This window comes from Ptychodera flava, chromosome 3 (genome assembly GCF_041260155.1).
Source record: "Ptychodera flava strain L36383 chromosome 3, AS_Pfla_20210202, whole genome shotgun sequence".
NCBI lineage: Eukaryota > Metazoa > Hemichordata > Enteropneusta > Ptychoderidae > Ptychodera > Ptychodera flava.
Window position 1 is genome coordinate 8,714,211 of NC_091930.1, and position 15,949 is coordinate 8,730,159.

General features: G+C 38.6%; 1 long non-coding RNA gene across 1 annotated transcript; it reads left to right on the forward strand.

Moving 5' to 3' along the window:
- The first annotated feature begins 4,418 nt into the window (after positions 1 to 4,418).
- On the forward strand, positions 4,419 to 5,763 carry LOC139124855 (uncharacterized). The gene is made up of 3 exons (XR_011550074.1): positions 4,419 to 4,583; positions 5,435 to 5,462; positions 5,611 to 5,763. It is a non-coding gene; the product is annotated as an uncharacterized lncRNA (long non-coding RNA).
- Positions 5,764 to 15,949: the final 10,186 nt, after the last annotated feature.

Genomic DNA, 15,949 nt, shown 5'->3' on the forward strand with positions numbered 1-15,949 from the left:
TTTTGCACTTGCATCTATCACGTGTATGTCTTCATGAACGTATGGGGCACGCACTTAAAACACGTCAATGTATATGTGTGCGCGGTTTTATTTAGAATTCTGGATTGACGTCAACGACATCAACAGTGAAGACTTGTACCAACATGGTGTCGGGGACGACGTATCGGTGTCTTTCTGGGGCGAAGGTCAGCCGGAAGTAGCCGAAGACAAGGATTGTGTCGGGCTTTATTCTGAAGGGTAAGGATTTGAAACACAATAGGGCTATTTAATTCCATTAAAAATCTGAACGTTTATATTTATTCTTCAAGTTTCGAAGTTTCCCGACTCTAATTACAGCACCAGTAACAGTGTTAACATTTTTCTTGCGGACATCTTTATACTCTTTATCCTCTCGGAAGAATTTGGAAAGTCGCAAGTTTCAATACAACCAACTTCCTGATTACTCCCTTGGAGAACAGCATCGAGTGAAAATCAAATCTATGTAGATTAAAAAAAGAGGGAAAGTTAAATATGCAGACCATCCTGTATAACCCCGTTTTGTAACAATCAACCCTATTTGTAACAAAACCTAATTTTCCAAAAAACTTTGCAATTTTTGTTGAAATATTGATGAAATGTGCATATTGGTATGTTTTGGGGCAAGTTGCTTTTTTTTCCTTATCTGAACTCATTTTTTCTGAAACTGCTTTTGTTACAAATAGGGTTGATTGTTACAAATAGGGGTGACGTGTCAACCCTATTGTAACAATCAACCCTATTTGTAACAAAAGCAGTTTCAGAAAAAATGCAACTTGGCAGTATTTGTTGAAATCTTGATACAATATACATATTTGTATATTTTGAGGCAACTTTCTTTTTTTTTCTTGACGAAACTCATTTTTTTCGAAGCTGCTCGTTATATAACTTGGCCTTTTTTGTTGAAATCGTGTTGAAATATGCATATTTGCATTTTTGGAACGATTTTCTTTTTTCTCCTTGTCGAACTTTGTCTCAAACTGCTCATCAGATTAACTTTCATGGTGCAGTTCCTAGGGATAAGAGGCCTATTCGTAAGATTGGTGAAATTTACCCCAAACAAACTTTTCGCATGTATCTGCACGACTTGATAATATCTTACGAGTAGGCCTCTTATCCCTAGAAACTGCACAAAGACATTTAATCTGACGAGCAGTTTCGTAAATAAAAGAGTTTTGACAAGGAAAAAAAATCGTTCCCAAAAATACAAATATGCATATTTCATCAAGATTCAACAAATACGGCCAAGTTTTTTGAAAAGTAGATTTTGTTTTACATAGGGTTGACTTTTGTTACAAATAGGGTTGACATGTCACCCCTATTTGTAACAATCAACCGAGTTTCTAACAAAAGTAGTTTCAGAAAAAATGAGTTTCGACAAGGAAAAAAAGAAAATTGCCCCAAACATACAAATATACATATTTCATCAATATTTCATCAAATACGGCAAAGCTTTTTTGAAAATTAGGTTTTGTTACAAATAGGGTTAATTGTTACAAATAGGGGTTATATACCATGCCAATAACGCGACGTTTTCGAGTAGTTTTGTACGGTAATGATTTTCTTGGTCTCAAAAATTCGAAGGTCAAACAAATGCATACTAAGGGCAAACTTTCCCCTGTACCTATCATATTTTTCTAATGATCTCACTTTGATACTGACGTTTGAAAAACCCCGCAGTGTTTAGGTCGATAAACTCGGTATTAGAAACTGAACATTCTCCACATTGGAAAAGCAGAATCCGCAAGGAACATTTTCATGGTGACAAGTTTCCACTTTGGTGGAAAGTCGCTCACCAAGCCGACTTCTTATGCAATCTAGGAAACAAGTTTATGGATATATTTGTCACGAGAACGGCGTGCTCCAAGTGAAAGCTTGCAATTGTCGCAGTTCGCCGTTTAAGTTGCCGGGATACTGTACTGGAAATAGCGGGGGATTTGATTGGCTTTTGATACAATTAGCGATATATATGTACAGGTTGGGCCGAGACAGGCAACCACTACAAAAAACATCATTTACAGCAAGGTTTCCTCAGTAACATGTAAAAGAAAAGGTGTGGTTCATATGTTTAAACCCTTTTGGAATGTACCATTGATCCACAACTTTCATTGTGTTATATGATATGTGACTAGTAAGTATAATTGATATACACAGTTTGTTTAAGGCCTAATTTAATGGAGTGAGGATTGTCCCGTCTTTGACAAGCTTGAAGCCGCTAATAATTTTTGAAAAGTCTAGTAAACTGTTAGCGCTTTGATTTATATTGTACTGCTTACACGGCGAATTGCGATAATTTCTGTTGCAAGTGTGTGGAGTATAAATAAATGTATAGTCATCGCGTCGGAAAAAGAATGTCAAATTAACGGAAAGAATTTATTCAAAAGAATCACCGACTTCTTTTATTTCATCCAATCAGAGGCCAGCTCGGGAAATGGAAGACGTTCAGATGTGACGAGGAAAAACGATTTATGTGTCAAAATAAAGGTAAAGCCTAGTTTCGTTTCACGATAAAACCGATGGAAATAAAGTTGCGATAACATATTATACCGCACTGGGTGGCTAAAACCCAACTAACATCAACACAGGAAGGTAAATCATTTCAGGCTACACTGCATCCGAGTCTATGGAAGAAATCGTTCGCAGCGATGCCCAGATGGTCTGATGGTGCGCCATCATGTACGTCTTCCCGAAGGGAACATCTCGAGAAAATTCCATGAATTGGGTACGCCAACTAATGCTTGTAACTTTTCTCTATCGCCAAATTTTAATGAACGATATTCAATTAAACTATGCATGAACTTTTATGTAACACAGTTGAACATTGGCGACATTTTAAATGATCTTGCAGTCTGGCGTTCACCACCAAACAAATTTTAACCATCTACTCAGAAACAATATACTATAATATCCACATTTATATGGCGCTGTATTCGCACAATAGATATAAGGTAGAATGCGCCTCCGAGAAAAAGATATTCAGATTCTTCAACTTTTACAAATGGTTCTTGATCGACCCCTATTTGGGTCCATTTGAAAGCTCATCGAGTAGGACAAGTTATCAACGTCTAATTTTTTTTTTTTTGAAATCAACGAGCTAATTTTTCTCTCTTAAGTCAACATAGGGATGGCTGCCATTTTGAATTTCAAATACATGCATCGGTTGATGTTAGGTATTTTTTTCTTGTTCCAAACTTCGCACCGTGAACCCTTAATTTTATTCTCGGATTGGTTAAAGAATGATTCAAAATTTCATTGTGGAAAGTTTAAGTAAACATTTAAGTTTTTCACTTTCGAGGCGAAGAATACAATAATGGTGATTATATTTGAACAACATGCCGAGGTGGACTCAAAAAAGTTATGTTTTCATTTGAACTCGAGGAAATTCACAGGTCCATACAGGAGCACTGAACTACTGAAAAATATGTTCACGTTCAAACGTTAATGAAAAATATAAATTCCAGTGTCTGACCCAAACACTTACTCTGACTCGCCGTTTCACGTTTGTAACGAAATATCCAGCCGATTGTCCCGATCCTCTACCGCCTGTGGACGGATATATTGTTGCTGACATATACAATAGACACAGCGATTCATATCCTTCCGGTGCAAAGGTGACGCTGGCCTGTAACAGCGACCCCGGCGTTGTCTATGAAATCACTTGTGGTGACGGATCTTGGGAAGGGGTGTCGCCAAACTGCATCGGTAAGTACCATATGATATACTTGAGAATGCGGCTTCAGAGTACAACAATGATGATAGGCAGATGTCGTTGTCATCAGTAACACTACTATGACAGGTTGTTGCTATAGGTAACAGAAGCGGACAAAATTGCTATGTAAAGACGAATGGACAGAAAACAAGAAAAATATTATATCGGTTGTACAATGCAAGGGGGCACGACAATCGTGTATGGTAAATTTAACACAATGGAACTATACATAGCCATAAAGGGACAGCGCATGTGCTGAAGGAAGAATGCACCTCAAACACAGATATTCGGTCAAAAAAAATAAAATTACATAACTTGATTGATATGTTGCATTTGTGGTCTTATTTTACATTCCCATTGTTATCGTCGTATTATTCAGAAAGTCGAAACATAAATTTTCTCTTTCAAGTTATCACGGGACAGCGGTTATTTTGAATGTCAAGTGGTTTTTTTTTTTCATTTTCGGTACATGATTTTCTGGTATCAAAATCTGGCAGTGGACCATTTTTATCTTGAATTTTAAAAAAAGAGATTGTTTATATGTGTCGTCGGGAAAGGTTAAGCAAAAACTTAAAATTTTCCAATTTCGCGGCACGTTGCGCATCTAATTAAGAGCGCGCCGATGATTTTATCATTCCGAAACTACACCTCCCATATGTTAATCAGAAGTTTAACCCCTTAAGAATCTTGCGATGACCCGGGTGAACTAGAAAATGGGTTTCTGAAGAACGTTTCCGTCTCACCACCGTATCAACATGGGGCAAGCTGCAGTATGAGTGTAACCCGGGATTCCAGCAGGGTCCGTTTACCTTGAAATGTGTGAACGGCGAGTGGGACCTGGAACTACCGACGTGCTTTGGTAAGTATCTCAAATCCTGTTTTTTTAACGCAGATTAATTTTGGTAGGTCGTCACTTAAACGTTAGCAAGATGCGAGTCCCAAGGTTGGAGGCTTGACTACACTGCTGACACTTTGCGTCAGAAAGTGCAACATTTTTTAAAGTTTCAACGACATGCATACTCTTTTTGGCCTACATTTGTTTGAATATTGTTTTGGCTGGAAATATTTTAGACCGGAGGGCTTTGTCGATTTTTTATGTGTTTTTTTTTATCCATAGATATTTCGTCATCGACTCTGTACTGTTGAACACAACATGTTGCAAAAGTTCATATGAGATTATAAAAATACCGAAAGGTGTTGTCTTATAATTTTAAAATAACTAGTTTTCTCGCTGTTTGAACTGGTTGAGTACAGATTGCTCTACTCTTGATGAGCATGATTGGCCGAGTCTGAGCGAGTACACGTAGGCAGAGCGCCTTCTCTCTATTTTCGACAACAATGTCTCCTATGGGTGCAAGATCGACAGTGTCTGACATTTCATCAACAGCACATAAGCAGGGTGCCTCACATTCGATTTGATGTTGAGCAGACTTTATTTGTTTTGTAAATAATACGAAATGAGACATAAGATAGTGACGACCTATGGTGCTCGTTTGCAACTGTTTGACTTTGAAAGAAAAAAAAACTCAGCAAGGATTGTGGTGGCACTTTGCTTCACAAAAGTCAAACTAACGGAAGCAATTCAGTTTCAATATCATCTCATAACTGCATTTCGGAGCCTGATATGAAGGTGTTTTGCTATTCACAAACAAGAATCCTTCAAAGAACTTATTGATTATAGACATTTCAATTTTTGTATTTTAATTATAGCGGAAGAAAACCCGGTTGTTGAGATTAGGTAAGCTATTAACAAAATGCATCAACATTATTCAGTAATCATGAAGCTGTTTCATATCGCCAGGTTCATGAGTAAAATCCTTTGCACTAATTTTTTTTTTCTAGACGCAAATAGTTATCTTTGCATTTCTTATTATTTCTAACCAAAGGTGCATCACGAATTGCGCGGAGAAGGTCAAGCCGTCCTCTCAACTGTCGGTAATGGTTCATTGTTCCAACTGTCTGGTCGGTTATACCATGTCATATGCCTGGACACTTCAGCGGAAAAATGCAAACGACGGAAACTTTATCGACGTGCAGCAGCTGGCTTTAATTACTGTCAATGGTGAATATATTACGCATTTTCTTTGCATAATTAAGGTAGTGTGCGCTCAACAAGTGAAAGACTTAAAATTTTCCTCAATGAAATCATTCTTTCACGAACACAACAATACAATATAAGGGGTCACCGTGCATGAGAAAAATATATAACCCGACATTTACCGATATTGGAAATTCACAATGGTCGCAATGCCTGCGTTAGCTCTATGAATAAAAATAAACTTTTCGAAAAACTAACACTAAACTAACTCTTTTCATCAAAATGAGATCTCATAAAGTGGTACATCAGAAAAAAATGAAACATTTGAAAATGAAAATATCTGTCCCCAAGGCGCATTCTACCTTAATAAATTACAGTAGCTATTGTCAAAACATTACGTCATTTAGTGCAGTCACTCAGCCCAAGTATCGATTCAACTGCGTCGGAAAGCGAGTCCCTTGACACGTGAGTCCTTTGCAAATGATAAAGAGATGTAGCACAGATACATGTAGGTCAACAAACTAACCATTTCTGAGTCACATTGTTCTTTGCATATATGAATACCTTATTTCATTAACCTTTCATATTTAGATTTAAAGCAGAAATAAAAAGAAAAGTGACCAGTGTAAATGCAGTCGGCCTCTCTCCAAAGAATGTTAGAAAAGTGTAAGCTCAGAGCATCCAGATGTGTATGATTTTTTAAATACCTTACGACATTTTCACTACGTAATGGAGTTAACTTTTAATAGCTAAATGAATAATAACTAACTAGTCCTGCTGTGCATATTTATGCTGAGCTTTACAATAAAAAAACCCGGTTATTTACATTTCTTATATTGTATCTTACGTCCCGCTTCAGGAGTGTCAAATCCCGGGATCGTAATAATCGAAGACTCACTGATGCCCGGCCATGAGTACCGGCTAACTGGAGAAGAGACCAGGGCCGACACAGGTCAGACCGGTCTTGCAACTTTTTCCTTCGTTACGAACGCCCCACCTATGGACGGCACTTGTACCTTATCACCCACGACAGGTATGCCATCGGTAATATTCGACTAATGAATACATGGATAGACTATGGTGATACGCTTGTTACAGTGAATTTAAAAATAGCTCGGAATGACACCAACATGATTGGACCTAATTTGGGATAATTGGATGGTGAAGTAATGCCGATTTAATCTACAAATGTAACCTCATCTGCTTTTCTTTTTACGTTACACACTTGTTTTTATGAATAATTTGTAATATTGGACATTCAGCTTTTCGGCACCTAACACTTTTGAGAAACTTGAAAAATATGATAATCCAATTATCCCAAATTAGTTCCAATCGTGTTCAACGTGCTTCAGTGATTAGTAAAAACGGATTCTGTGTTAGAAAATAACACTAGCTGCATTCATTGCAAACGTTCTCCTTTGGTAGATTTTGCAACAATTGAACCCCAATACGATGTCCACCGTTCTAAATTACATAACAAGTTCAGTGTACAATCGTTTTACCGAGAAAAAACTTATCGTTGGGGTTCTGTGCAGTTTCATCGCCGGGAAATGTAATAAATGCAATATAAGAACAAGCAGTCAGTGTATGAGTAAGTTTCTTTTTGGAAGCGCGACAACACTGACGATGTTGACTGTGACACAGTGAACGTCGTATTATGTTAAATTGTTGCAAAACTCATCGACGGAGAACGTTTGTAATGAATGCAGGTAACGTCATTTCTATTATCAGCATAGGTTTTCTTATCATCCAACAAGTACGTCGTAATTCCAAGCTATTTTGGAATTTCATGTAAGATGTTACATAACCGATATTTATCGTTATTGGACCTTCCCGTCTTTTGGAGATATGTCGTGGGTAAGCACGGGCTGAATATAGAATACGATGGTTTCAACCGGGGCTCAAACCCACAACGCACGGCACCCAATCACATAGCTGAGAAAGCTACAGACAAAACCGCTCGGCTAAATCCCCAATCCAGAAGCATTTGTCTTCTTATCTGCCATATCTTTCTTGCTAGGGTACGTTTTGACGACTAAATTCACTCTTGGCTGTGACAACTGGAAAGACGATGCTGGCAGTGTTGTCGATAAGAGTCATTTCGGCGCAAATTCATCAGCGCCACTGATTTATGAAGTTCGAGTGCGTCATAATGATTCCGAAGTCAAAGAGAGCGTTCTGTACGTTTCCAAAGAGGCAACTGGTCACTTATTCCTACCAGTGGGATCTGTCAAATACGATTACAGACTCGAGACCGTGTCCATATTGTCGACATTTACGGCGAGTCCACCAAAGTGCTTTTGCCTGTCCAGGTAGGGCACCTTAGCGAATCATACTGAAAACAATAAGATATTTGACCGAGACTTGGATTTTTGACATGAAGAAAATATTTTGGTGGGGCATTAAAGTATGCCTCTACTTTGGTTAAATAGCGAAGCAATTAAAAGTATTGAAAAAATGCTGACACGCAACAATGTACAAAAATATAATAAAAATAAGTTGAAAAGTCAGACAAAGCCAAAGTGATTAAATTCTTAGTTTTGCGTCCGCAGAGATGGAGGTTTTAGGAGTTGACAAGGAAAATAACATGGGACTATATAATCAGATTAAGACTTTAGCTTTTATGCCTATTGATATATACAAATTTTGTAAAAAAGTTAGTAAAGAGTCGCATGCCTGCAGAATGTCACATCTAAGGCAATGGAAAGTCTTGTGAAAAAAGAAATTTCAACCTCGATTCTTAAAGGGGCACTGATGTCACACGCAAACATAAAAGCAAACAATAATAAAGATATAAATTTGCCGGTGAAAAGTTTCTTGCTTGTGTTTTGAACCATAAGTGGACGCAAAAAAGGATATCACCACTATCGTAGCCTAAAATATAACGTATGGCACTTCAGAAGACATTTATCATAACGATGTTACAATTCAAACAAAACCAAAGATGCAGTGTCATCATAAACGGTACGATGACATCCTTTTTCCCGCGAGACAGAATACCTATTTAAACTGAATCGACATCAGGTCTTCTTGCCGTAGGGAAAAATAATTTGAATGACACGTGTTGTCAAGCTGCACTTCGTACATTCTCAAGTTATATCTACAATTGCCTCGTTAAGGTAAAACGCGCTTCGGGGACAGAAAGTCGAACTCTGAAACTTGTTCAATTCTTTTCTGGTCTACCACTTTTGGGGGTCGGGCTCATTTTAAATATCTTGGTGTAATAAAAAAAAGTTTCACCGTCTTAGTTTTTTGAAATTCGAACATTTTACTTTTCTCAATAGAGTTAACACAGGGATGGCGGCCATTTTGGATTTCAAATATCAGTAAAGCTTGGGTAGTTTGTTTTTGTGGGAACAAATTTGTACTGTGACCCAAATTGTTATTCTCGAATTTAAAAGACAATGATTGAAATATTCCTTGAGGAAAGTTTAAGCACTTAACAAGTTTAAGTATTTCACTTTCGAGGCGCACACTACCCTTAACTGACATCTGTAGCAGTCACAGACATTATGAACAAAAGTCAAGTCATAAAACGTCTCTAATATTTGCAAAATCATGTTTATTCCTTGGCTTTGCCTTGACACTTCACTTAAAGAAGAAAAGTCATATTGTCACGTTATTTGTGCTCTTTCTGTATCTATAGGTTCTCCCTTTAAACGATTCAGCGTCATTTGTCACGATATTGGAAGACTTCAGCAATGAAGATGGAACTTTTTCAACCTTTGTTAAGGAAAACGATACAGCGCTTGCTATAAATTACCTGACTACGATTACGGGACTTTTAGTGGCAAACGTAAAGTTTCCAATATTTTTTTCTTTTCCAAAGAAGCCTGTCAGATCAGGGTTGTCGATGGACAGTTCAAAAATACTGATATTGTTGTACTTGTTTTCTTTCATTGTTTTGGTATTACGACGATGCAGGCTCCACATTGGTGTGGAATTACGAGATGGCGCGGCAATCCTAATTCGGACTCCCGTCCGCCAGAGGGCGCGTATTGCGGGGGGGGGGATCGGGGGGGTTGGAGTAGTCGCCTCAAAATGGCAACGTCCAACCGATTGACGCCATATGTTAAGGTCGTATGTGTGTAAGTTTTGTCATGTTGTTCCAACAAAGCTACCACATAATATGTTTGTTTCTGACAGGAAACTTCAACAAGTCTTGACGTCCAAGACCGAGAAAATAATACAGTGAAGGTAAGGTTTACAGCAGTTTTGTGGGGTATTAAAGAAGCACAGTAGCACTGGTGTATCCGTGAAATAAACATGATGGTACTTGGTAACTAACAAAAACAATGTACAATGGGAGGTACAGCCTTCTCTCTCTAGACCTGTCTCTCTACTTCTGTACCCATAGTCATTCTCTCCATCAATCTCTACCTATCTATCACACTATGTGTTCGCTAAGTTCGGTTGCATTATTCATCTTTCGCTCTGCTCCAGCCTCTGTCTGTCTTCAACTAGTTCTCACTGTCTTGAAACTGCTTTTCTGTCTATACCTGTCTGTACTTGTTTTGCTGTATCTGGCTCTAATTCCGTTTGTCTCTGTCTGTCTCTTTTTCCTTCAACCTCTCTCTCTCCGACTAAATTCATTTCAATTAATCTTAGCTTCAAACAGCGCTCATCGACACCATATGGCAACTGACGTCATCGGGGCACCTAGAAAACCAGCCTGCTGCGGTGCTCGAGCAGACTACACATATTATGAAACTAGCCACAAGTACAGATGATGAAAACCCCATAATGCTATCAGAAGAAACTCAGGTACGGTTTTGCTCTCTTTTAATCCCGCCATGCCTTTCCAGCACACTCTACACACAGGGCAGTTGTCTACACTTGTCGACCTTGCCCCACGCCTGATTTTGCTTACTACAATATGCGTGAAGCCTGCAAAACTTGACACGGTTCTTTCTTGTTTGCAGGAGGAGGCTGTGGCATCATTGGCCTACGTTGCACATGATCTTCCTGGCATAGTAAACTCAAGCAACCCTGCAACTTTGAGTTCAATTGTTGAAGGTAGATATATCGAAATACCTGAAGTACACTGGGAGGAACATTCCTTATGCAAACATTTTGGTTTGCCAAGGGGACCCTTCCATACCTGTATTGTATACTCCATAGGATATTGTGAATTTCTATCATTTTATGTGCGCCCAGTGTTTTCCACTCTTGTCCTAATGACTTCTTGTTGTGAGGATTACAACTCTCGTTTTGTTCAGTTCCTTGATATCGTCCATACAACTTAAAAATCTATTAGAAATCTATCGAAATTTTAATTGACAATGTATTTGTTCAACAAACCTTCATATAAAAAGTACTCAAATGCCCATGTCATGACTATAAAAATACACTGTTCTGCTTTAGAAAACTACAAAGCATTAGTAACAAGGTTCTCTTTCCTCCTCAGATATGCTGACAAGTGCGTCGAGTTTGATGGCCACGTCTTTGACTACGTTGCCAATGGACAAGGGAGAGGTAAGCAAAAACCTTAAGGTAGAGGGTGTCTCGGGGACAGATACTCGCAGTCTAAATGTTTCACAACTCTTTGCTGATGTACAACTTGTTGGGGACTCATTTTTAAAGCTCTTGGCTTGGGAAAGATTTTTACTATCGTAGTTTGTCGAATTTCGATTATGCCAATTTCTAATTTTGAAACGGTAAATGGACTTGATTCTGTAGCACTTAACTTCCTAACTTGACCCGTAATTTGTATTCCTGTTAAGAGAATGGTTGAACCTTGCAATTAGGAAAGTTTAAGTCCTCCATTCCATGGCGCACACTATTCTAACCTTCGCAGCTACCGGCTCCCAGCTGTTGTTGTTTATAGAGGTAATTTACTGTAGTCCACACAAAGTCTATTTAGACTGACGGTTTCATATAATTTGACGGAGGGAGTCTTAAAGTGGATTTGGTCAATACGTAATTGGCATCAGAAAAAACAAGACCTATTGTCTGAATCGAGGTGTTGCCAACACTGTCAGGTGCAACTATCAGCTAGGCGGTAATATGAGTCTACAATAAAGGAATCGACTCTGCAAAAGTTGAAACATTGTCCAGCGGGAGGACAGATGAACTCAAAACAACACCACCACATATGTCCTCGCACTGTCCAAGTCATGTCACTTGCTTTCATCAGGCGTATATGTTTAGACTACATTTTACCACTTGTAAGGCAATGTTTCAACTTTGGCAGAATCGTTTTCTGTGCGATAGACAAGAATTACTTCTCAGCTGATAATTACAACTGACAGTGTTGGCAACACCACAATTTAGACAATTATATATCTAGTTCGCGTATTGCGAATTCGTCAGAGCAGACATCAGTATATAATTACAGAGGGTTTGGCCGGCCTAATGGGTGGGGGAATCAGAGTCAGGGTAATTTGTTTCAAACATGCCTTTAGGGGAGAGATAAAAGTTGACCTGATGAAACGTCTCCAAATTCATCCGCTCACCCCTGAAATTACTTTAGGTTCACTAAATGTCTTTCACGCGTCGTAATTGCACGGCATGTGACAAACTGACATTTGATGAATTGAACATACTTTCCAGGTGGATAGAGTGACGAAAGGCGTTATTGAAGTCATTGACAGTGTTCTCGTGACAGCCATGTCTCTAATACCACCATCGACTGGCAGTCTGACGTACAATACTGATGAGTTTAAAGTGGATCTTTCAAGAAATAATGTCTCCTCGCTTTGTGGGAAATTGTTCGAAGACAAAGGTGTTGCCGGGTTTTCAATCGTAGACGACTGCAGCGAAAGGCAGTATGAAAAACAAGCTATGGTGTATAGTATAGTAAGTTCCTTTGTCAACATTATACTGTACTGCAAATTCACTTCGAACCACAGGGGCTTGTAAATGGCTAATGACCAGATAATGAATCCTGATGCTATTAACCCTTTTTTGTGCGCGAACCTTTTGCCGTTTGTTCTTTTCTCTCGCCTTATATGTTTCCTCCCACTGTGGCTCTTGACCGTTCTTGTGTACAGTATGCAGTGCACCTATGCTCGGTAAACGTTTGGTGAAGAATTGCGGCGTTGACCTCCATACTGTTGCCATCTTACTGGCCATTGTATAGCTTGCCAAAATTTAATGAGGGCGCACTGCATACTGCATATACATAATTAACATAGATTATGAACCGTCATGGCTCACCGAGCAAGGATGTATAGTGCGACGGAAGTGAACAAGAAAGAAAAAAATCTCGCACACAAGACTAGCTAGGTTTAACGGATGCATTGTTCTATATTGTATTTTAATTGGCCACTCACTAGTCCCTGTGTTGGAATGACTTTTCTTATCGATTTATGGGTAAATTGCTGTGTAATCAGAAAATCACTGTACGTTTGTGTACCGATAGCATCAATATGCCATAACTTCATATAGTAGGAGCCCTTATGTAGGCTGTCTACTGCTTGCCATTTTTCATATAGGTCAAAAGCTTGACAATGCTGAATGCGCGGTAGCGGGTTATGTAATTGTGATCTTCTTTTCTGTTTTCCGTCTTCAGTTCACCGTTTTCAAGCATAATCCTTACACTCATCAAGGTGACGAGATATTTAGCGATTCACCGGTGATTGATTTCGATTTCGTGGACAGTGAGATGACACCGGTGCAAAGCAACAGGACGTACACGTACGGGATTTCAAAGAGGGGTTCTTCTGACCCTGAGTCAATAACTGAGGTGCAATACCAGATATCACCCACCACAGACGTCGTCGTTTCGTTTAATATTTCCGTGCCGAACAGCAGTGTAATATTGACCGTCAAGCCTGATGCGCCCTCAGTGGTCTATCATCTCTTCCTTGGTCTCGATATGACGCCAAATGCAACATTTTATGATGAAAAAATTGCAATAGACACCAGTCTTACCAATGACGTGTTTATCGATTTAATCAAAGTTGGTGCCTATAGCATACTGCTAGAAATGACAGGTAATATTGTTTTACTGAGTGTTGGTTCTCTGCTATAAATGACAGGTAATATTGTTTTACTGAGTGTCGGTTCTAACTTCATGCCCTTGCAGGGTATACATCATTTTACGAATCTGTGGACAGAGCAAAAAAAATATAGATTTTTTGCTTGTACCGCGTTCATAAAGTCTAACATTTGACGAAAATGACTTGCCTTCTGGCCCGTGAACAAGTAAATCCTCGCCCCTTTTGTTATCTGTTGATATCATGGTCATGCATACGCATTATTTGGTTTACGCTGTGAAAGTAACATCGATAAGTTGATATAAAAATTGAGAACACGTTGATCAGAATTATTAAATGTTCTTAAGTCCGATCTTGTTTTCCCATGCATGCCGTCTAAAAGGTATCACTGTTTTGAAACGCATGACAAATCATTGGCCCAAAAACATGTAGAACAATGTTGAACTCAAACCTCAATATGGGCAAAGTGACAACAATAACGATGACATGTACATCATTATTTACTGATAAAACTTTTTTTCATGTCATCATATTCTGTTTTTGCCAAGTCAAGCAAACAGTTTCAACAACATGACAGTTAAGAGCGTATACGTTAGCTTAGTTCAGCACTTTTATATAGCCTCAGATACATTAAAAATAGAATTCTTTGTGGCATGTATAGGCATGTATCAGCATGAGAGTAATGGGATGAATATCGATGAACATGTAGCCTTTCCTAACACAAACGGAGATGTAGGGTTGTCTCACAACGGAACAATAACCATCGAAGTGACAGTGTGTCGGTACTGGAACACGACAACACACCTATGGCAGTCTGAAGGTTGTAAGGTACGTATTGGGTCAACTACAGTTTCATTGTGTCACTGAAATTACCTCTCTGTAACTCATATATATTATTATATATATATAATATATATATATATATCTATATATATATATATATATATATATATATATATATAATTATATATATATATATATATATAATTCGAAGTATACAGACGTCCATCTTGGCAAATTAGACTGTTCGATGTTAAAAAAAAGAGCGTTATAAATAATAACACAAAGTACTTCAAGTACAAAGTAATAATATATGTTACTTAAGATTCATGCATCCTGCAATCTTGAGACAGAGGTGAAATGATTCCTAGCCCTACACTCTCATGTACATGTTGCGGACGTACCATTCTATTTGTTGGTGGTGTTAGCATTTGATGAATAATATTTGTTATTTTGTTGTTTTTTATGGACATTTTGAAACCAACTCAGGGCATTTTCAGCTTTTCTGATATACGAAGATTCCATCGTTTGCTTATATTAGAGTAGCTCGATGCTTTGCCGACAATATACTAGGAAAATGTTGAAGACTTGGTCCTTGCTCAGCGCGTCTTGAAGATGATATCAAGGAGTCCGATGTAAGCGTTCTCCGTGTTGTACAAATTGAATATGTCAAGACAAACGAATAAGTGAGGAGAAATAATAACATGAAACGTCACATCACGCGGTTTAACCCCTTTCAACAAGAACGTGAAAACAGATATCGGCAAAACTTTCAAAAACTTACACTTTAAGATGTGGCCAATGTAAGTGAGGGGTAGACTTGGTTTAAGTCTGTGATTTGTGAATGCGGTGATAGTTTCAGTGGGATGAAAGCGATGATTTGTGTTTATGTTTTCGTATGAAACGTGAGTGGGGTGAACGCAATGAGTGGGGTGAACGCTGGTAAAGAAGAGATTCTCCCGGCAGAAGCTAACATCACTATCGCGCAGACTCAAACGTAAAGCGTTCAACCGCTAGGAAAACCTGTCCTGGGCTGCCAAATTCAAAATAGGTTCGAATGAATAGGAGAGACACAAGAAAAACTATACTATGAATGATTTTAAGTTGTTTTAATTCACCGACGTGAACAAAGTCTGGTGAAGGGGTGGACTCGCCCATAACACCTTTCACACAGCCGATGTGAATGAGGGGTTGGACCAAGTGAATGTTACGTTTTCTGTTTTTGGTTCTCCTCGCTGAATGTTTGGTCTTGACATATCACTACTGTTACCCGCCTGACTCTAACGCTGTGTTGTAGTGTTCTTTGTATTTAACAAGAATGCCCTTATCATTGGATATTGTTGAGATGCGTTGGTTATTGCGTCAGGTATGTTTAATTAAAGTTGGCTTATGTCCATCACCACCTACAAATAGTATGGTACGTCCCGAACATATACATGGAAATGTAGAGCTAAGGGCCCTTTCACT